This window comes from Pinus tabuliformis, chromosome Q (genome assembly GCF_031772625.1).
Source record: "Pinus tabuliformis cultivar Carrire ecotype Pingquan chromosome Q, CPIR1, whole genome shotgun sequence".
Lineage (NCBI taxonomy): Eukaryota > Viridiplantae > Streptophyta > Pinopsida > Pinales > Pinaceae > Pinus > Pinus tabuliformis.
In genome coordinates this window covers 1,014,748,603-1,014,754,860 of record NC_142296.1, presented here as the reverse complement: position 1 = coordinate 1,014,754,860, position 6,258 = coordinate 1,014,748,603, and the positions used below count along the sequence as shown (strand labels likewise).

Here is a 6,258-nt window from a genome sequence, read left to right as displayed (position 1 = left end):
CAAGAGTCTTTCCTTCAGCTTCTTTGAGTCTTCAAAGAGCCTAGACTAGCTCTGATACCACTGTTGGGTATTTTTAAATGGGAAATACCAAAACCAATCATGCAAATACCACAGAGCCAATGCTCTGTTTCATTTCTTCCAGGACCTTTGCACAGTGAAGCTATTAAAAACAAAATGACTCAAAACAGTCCATTTCACAGCCATAAAATACTTTTATTGATTAAAATACATGCCTGATACAAATACATGCCTGATACACATTCATCCTCTTTGCTGAGAGGGATTTACCAAAAACTTACATTCAGCAAAAACAAAACTATGTCTCCACCTGAGAATTCACCGTGTTGGGTTTACTGCAGTAAAACCCTTTTTTTTACTTTACTGGTGTAAAACTATTTATTTTTACACATACTCAGTAAAAATTTCATTACATTCACCATTTAAAAAAAACTTGTGCGTTCTTTTCTCTTGCATTTCAATGCATACCCAATACATTAAAAAAAAACTTTACTCACTCTACGCACTGCTATGTAATACATTTCTTCATCTGCGCCTCCTCTTTCTCTGTTCGCACTGCTGTGCAAAAATTAATTCCTTGCTTCATTCGCTGCTGGGTTCTCTCCATTTACATTCAACCACACTCTGCTATTTCCTTCCTTCATGCACTGTTGTGCACTCTCTCTTTTTTTTTTTAAACGCTCCCCCAAGCTCTTATATTACAAGAATGGTCGACTCATATTACAACACTACGCAGCCATCACACACCATTACAACACAATAATGTGCGCAGGCACAATACCCATATATCAAAAAACTGTTGCACGTTGACCACAATAACAATATACAAAAAATATAAAAAACACAACGTATGTACTATGGAACACATATGCCCATAACCAAAATTTAATGGGATCCACCTAAATCTACGAACCAACATTAACTCTTTCACCTACCGCGGTCAACCAAAAATCGAACACTCCACGAAAACATTGAATTGACGTTGATCGTATGCAGATGTGCAGCTTCGGACAATCAATGGCGGAGGACACGAGAGCAAATCCGACGGTGGACAACAATATCGGAAACCCATTTTCTGCAGAGCTTTACCTTCCGAGATTCTTACGTTGGCTTACGTCAGGGGTGAACCACGTGTCAGCTTCAAATTTTCTCGGGTTCAAAATTACGGAAAGTCCCTTTGCCGGAATGTGACCCGAGAACTCTCGGGCGGGTTTGCTGACCGGTTTCTGGCAATGTTTCCAGCTGCGTTGAAATTACGATTTCAACAGCCTCTTGTGTCTTTGTGATCTAACTCTATCAATTTTATAGCGGCATGTATCACATATTCATCAGAAACCTTTACATACCTTTGCCAGTTCGAAGATCGTGAAAATATAATTTAATACTTACAAACGGGCGACTATTATCTTCCATTTGTTCGGCTTATTATTCATTAGCAATTTTCCTTCCGTTATATCAGTCGAGCGGTCATATAAATGTAATAATGCTTCTACTTACTCTAATGGAAGTACATTTTCCAGCAATTTGAATAGGCTAATGGGTGGTCTGGCGAAGAAAGCACCTCAAACAGGGTTCGACACTTCTTTCTATGGAAAAAGTTCTAATAGAATCTATGGCCTCCTCCAGTGCCAAGGTAACATATCTAAACAAGAATGTTCAATCTGTTCACAAGAAGCAAACGATAGTGTTATACAACGTTGCGGAAATGACGTCGGCAGTCAAGTATGGATGGTTAACTTCTTCCTGCGATATGAGAAATTCGATTTCATTTCAAAGCTAGATACCGACGGGAAATATCTGGTGAACATAAACGACATTACTAGTAACGTAAAAAGTTTTAGGAGCACCACTTCAGATCTCCTTTCCAACCTTTCTGATCAAGCTTATGCTCCTGCAAACAAGGGATTCGTTGAAGGAACAGCTGAGGATTCTTTTCTTGGAACCATTTATGGTCTGGTTCAGTGTTGGAGAGATATATCCATCAACGACTGCAAACCTTGTTTGCAATTGGCAAGGTCTAACCTCTACCAATGTTGTTCTATTAAGCAAGGAGCTCAAGCTTATTTGGGAAGCTGCACGGCCCATTATGAAATATACCCCTTTTTTGACACTCCTAGTGGAGGGAATAGCACTAGTCCATCTCCACCTCCACCAGCCTCCTCCGGGCAAACCCTCCCACTGTAGCTATCCACGCTCCTTCGGCTAATGGAACTTCACCCACCACGTCAAATAATCTCTCTCTCTACTGCTTCTACTTTTACCATTCGCCGCTCTTCAGTATTATACAAATTGATTGCCAATTTCAATTTTTGTAAATAACATATTGCATGATGTACTCTACAGAAGGTTCTTCTTCAAAAACTGTGCCCATCAAATTGGGGATCGTGGGAGGCGTGGTTCTAGCTTTAATGGTCTGTTTGTTTGCCATGTGGGGGAGATTGAAGTCTGCCATTTCACCCAGGCAAATAACCCATGCGAAGAATGAAGGTAGAATCTGCACTTTGGGCCTCCTTTTCGCATGGCCAAACTTATGTTATCTCATCAAATTATATTCTCATTCACCTTTTTTTGGTCTACACAGAAACACATGAGAATGATCCTGAATCGACGCTACTCAAGCAGGAGCAAATTGTCTTCACCTTAGAAGCTCTCGCAGAAGCAACGGATAATTTTGATGAAAACAAAAAGCTTGGAGAGGGAGGGTTTGGCCCTATATACGAGGTATGTATGCACCTATTATTATTATTATTAGCATATGAAATTGCATGACTTAACGAAGACGAAGAGGGTTTTTCCCATAGGTTGCTGATAGGGTTAATTCTTTCAGGGAATAACCAGAGACGGAAAGGAAATAGCAGTGAAAAAGTTATTTGTAACATCTGGACAGGGAAAACGAGAGTTTATGAATGAAGTGAAGCTTGTAGCCAATGTTCAACACCGAAATCTGGTAATGCTGCTTGGGTGTTGTGCCGAGGGACCAGAAAGGTTGCTTGTCTACGATTATTTCCGGAACAAGAGTCTTGACACCTTTCTGTTTGGTAAGTCACTCTGGACATTTTTCGGTTGAGAGAAAGATGATAAATCTTTTATACATTTATTCGGATTGATTATTTAAAATCTTTCAAATTCTGTATTCTTGAAATACAAATACAGATCCAGAGAAGAAGGGGCATCTTGATTGGCATAAACGCTATAACATCATAATGGGTATAGCGCGTGGCCTTCTTTATCATCACGAGGATTCACAGTTGCGAATTATTCATAGAGACATTAAAGCCAACAATATTTTGCTGGATGAGGGATTGAATGCGAAGATTGCAGACTTTGGGTTAGCAAGACTCTTTCCTGAAGACGAGTCCTATATCCAAACAAGAGCTGCAGGGACATAGTAGGAATATTTCCCTTTACCCTTCCCTAATAAAATTTATGAACAGTTCACTTTTATGCAATCGTGGGATTTAGGCACATAAAACGCCCTACTTACTTGAAGAATTTTGGTTGGAGTATGCAGCGGTTACATGGCGCGAGAGTATGCAATGCAGGGGCAATTATCTGTAAAGGTTGATGTCTATAGTTTTGGAGTGCTGGCCCTTGAGATTGTAAGTGCAAGGAAAAATAGTGATGCCAATCTTCCCGATGAAATGCAAAGCCTATTAGAATGGGTAAGATTTCATTTCACGAATGTTTTTTCTATATGAGCAACAGTGGTTGGAGATAATGGAGATGTTAAGTGAGTAGGCCTTTGCCTTGGATATTTGTGATGCAGGCATGGGGATTATACGAGCGAGGGTGTCTTCTAGATATGATAGATTCCACGTTGACCGAAACATGCATTCAGGTTGGGCTTCTATGTACCCAAGCAGATGCAGGCCTCCGTCCAATTATGTCTAATGTTATCTTGATGATCTCCAGCGCTTCTGTGACATTAGCAAATCCAACGAAGCCCGCATTTGTAAAAAGTAGCGACAGCAGCCGCGGAGGATCCACAGCCGGCAGCTCTAGCAGTGGGATTCAGCAGTCACGGTCCTCTGCCACCGTATCATATGTGTCGTCTGCCTCTCCCCAGAATCCTTTGGTTCCTTCCCTAAATGATGTCACCATTAGTGAATTGGAGGCTAGGTAGGCACAAAATCTTCACGGCCCATTCACCGTTAGTAAATTGGAGGCTAGGTAGGCACATAATCTTCACGGTCCATTCTAAATAAAGTGGGTTTGAGACTATTGAAAAAAATAGTAAAGTGGGTTTCAGTGGATAACAGTATTTTAATGGATGTGAAAGTGGTACTTCAACATCCATTTTGTTTCTGCACATATTTCCCATTACTAAAATCAAGTCACAGAAGGCTGGCCTTCGATTCAAGATTTTCGCGGAGGCATTTATTGATTAGAGCCGTGGTGGTAGCTTCTTTCTGAAATCAGTGATGCATAATAGTTGGTAGTTATTAGTGACCAGTGGCTGTGCTTAATGAATGAATGGCAGATGTACACACTTTAATGAAGTAAGGGCAGATGTATATACTTTATAAATTTTACCCAAAATTTTATCATTACCGTACCATTCAGTATATTTGAAGGGTTATTTGGGAATCTGGGATTTTAGTCGAATGCCGCTTTCTGACAAATTTGAAGAATTTCCTATGGTATTCATGCTGTCAACCATTTGTGAGGCACTGAAGTCTATTTGGTGGCAATGTTATAGTCTCTCAAGCAAGTGCACTATGATTATGTTTTGTTAATTTATTAACAAAATTAAGCCGGCCTCCATTGTAGTATTATTGTACTCTTGTTTTTCTTTTACTTCATAAAATATGATATCCGTATTGTATCTTACTGTATAAATATTTCTCCGTTTTATTAGAAAGTGTTTCCAGTTATAATGCTCTAAGTAGTGAATGTGATTTTTTTTTTAACATATTTGGATATTTTCCAGATATCTTAATAAATTTTATTAATATGTCGAGTTTTTTTTATGAAATAAAGGGGACGACTACACAACTTCGAAGGTTTGGCTTATGCCAAAAAAAACCAATAGCTCCATAAGAAAAGTGAAACTTCAGATTATGCTAAAGTATGCCACTTTATAAATTTTTTGTTTTATATAATTTATATTTATTAAATAATTATGTATAAAATATTTTTATAAAAAATTATAAAAATAAATTTATATATAAAATAAGTGGTCAAGTGCCTTAATTTTTTAATTAAAAATTCATTTTTAGTTAGTTTCTTATAAATATGTTAAAAAGTAATTTTAGGGAACTTCCGTTCTCCTTCACTATTCAACCTTATGATTTTAGATTGGTCTACGAGTCTTTGCCTTCCTCATTTCTCCTGGTACTTTACTTATGGTGTTAGGGTTTAGGAGTAACTATTTCATAAACAATAAATAAAAAAGCTAACTAAATTAAATTACATTACAATGAGGTCATGTGATGTACTCAGGGAGCTTGGAGCTTGGATTATTTTTTTGGAATAATCTCTAGTTCTTTTTAGCACTACAAATGGAATCAAAATTTGAGAGGTTAAAATATATTTGTTTGTATTCAATATTATGATGCAGGGAAGAAAATTGTAAAATATGGAATAACTAATTTGTGGGTGTTATTAAAAATTGATGGGTTCATTATAAGTAAAAAAAATAAATAAAAAATTATTACAACTTAAAAAACATCTTAAAATAGATCACATGATATATGGAAAATATAGTGTCTAGGTATAGGTGGTGTTAATTACATATTAACAAGATAAAATAGGTTGTGAGGATACAAACCAACAATGCTATGGAATTGTAATAATGTTTAATTCAATTTTTTGTATTGAATGGTGTGGTAAAGTAGATAAATTAGATATTTTTAACTTCAAAGAAAATATACTATTTCTTGCCTTCATTTTAGTAAAGTTCAATTTTATTAAGGTTCATGTATTGGTATGACGTTTTAAACTAGCGTTAGTGAAATAGAGGTATTTATTAGCATTTAATAGTAAATAATTGTGTGATCGAAATTTGAGCAAGCCCATATGTGAGAAAGAAATAATAGTCTTCCTTCAAGTAATCGATATTTGGTATCCTTATGTCATTGGGAGACACTTTAAAATCAAGATGGACATCAATGTTTGCAGTATTTCCTAAAACTAAGTCTCTCATCATTAGAACAATACAAGTTAAGTTAAGAAGTAAAGATAAATTTAGCCCCTCAAATACCCTTATTGCAACTAAGTTGTACAATGTTAAAAAAAATA

General features: G+C 36.8%; 1 pseudogene; it reads left to right on the top strand.

The window, feature by feature from the left end:
* The first annotated feature begins 1,407 nt into the window (after window positions 1-1,407).
* On the top strand, window positions 1,408-4,319 carry LOC149222939 (cysteine-rich receptor-like protein kinase 15; annotated as a pseudogene).
* The last annotated feature ends 1,939 nt before the right edge of the window (window positions 4,320-6,258 follow it).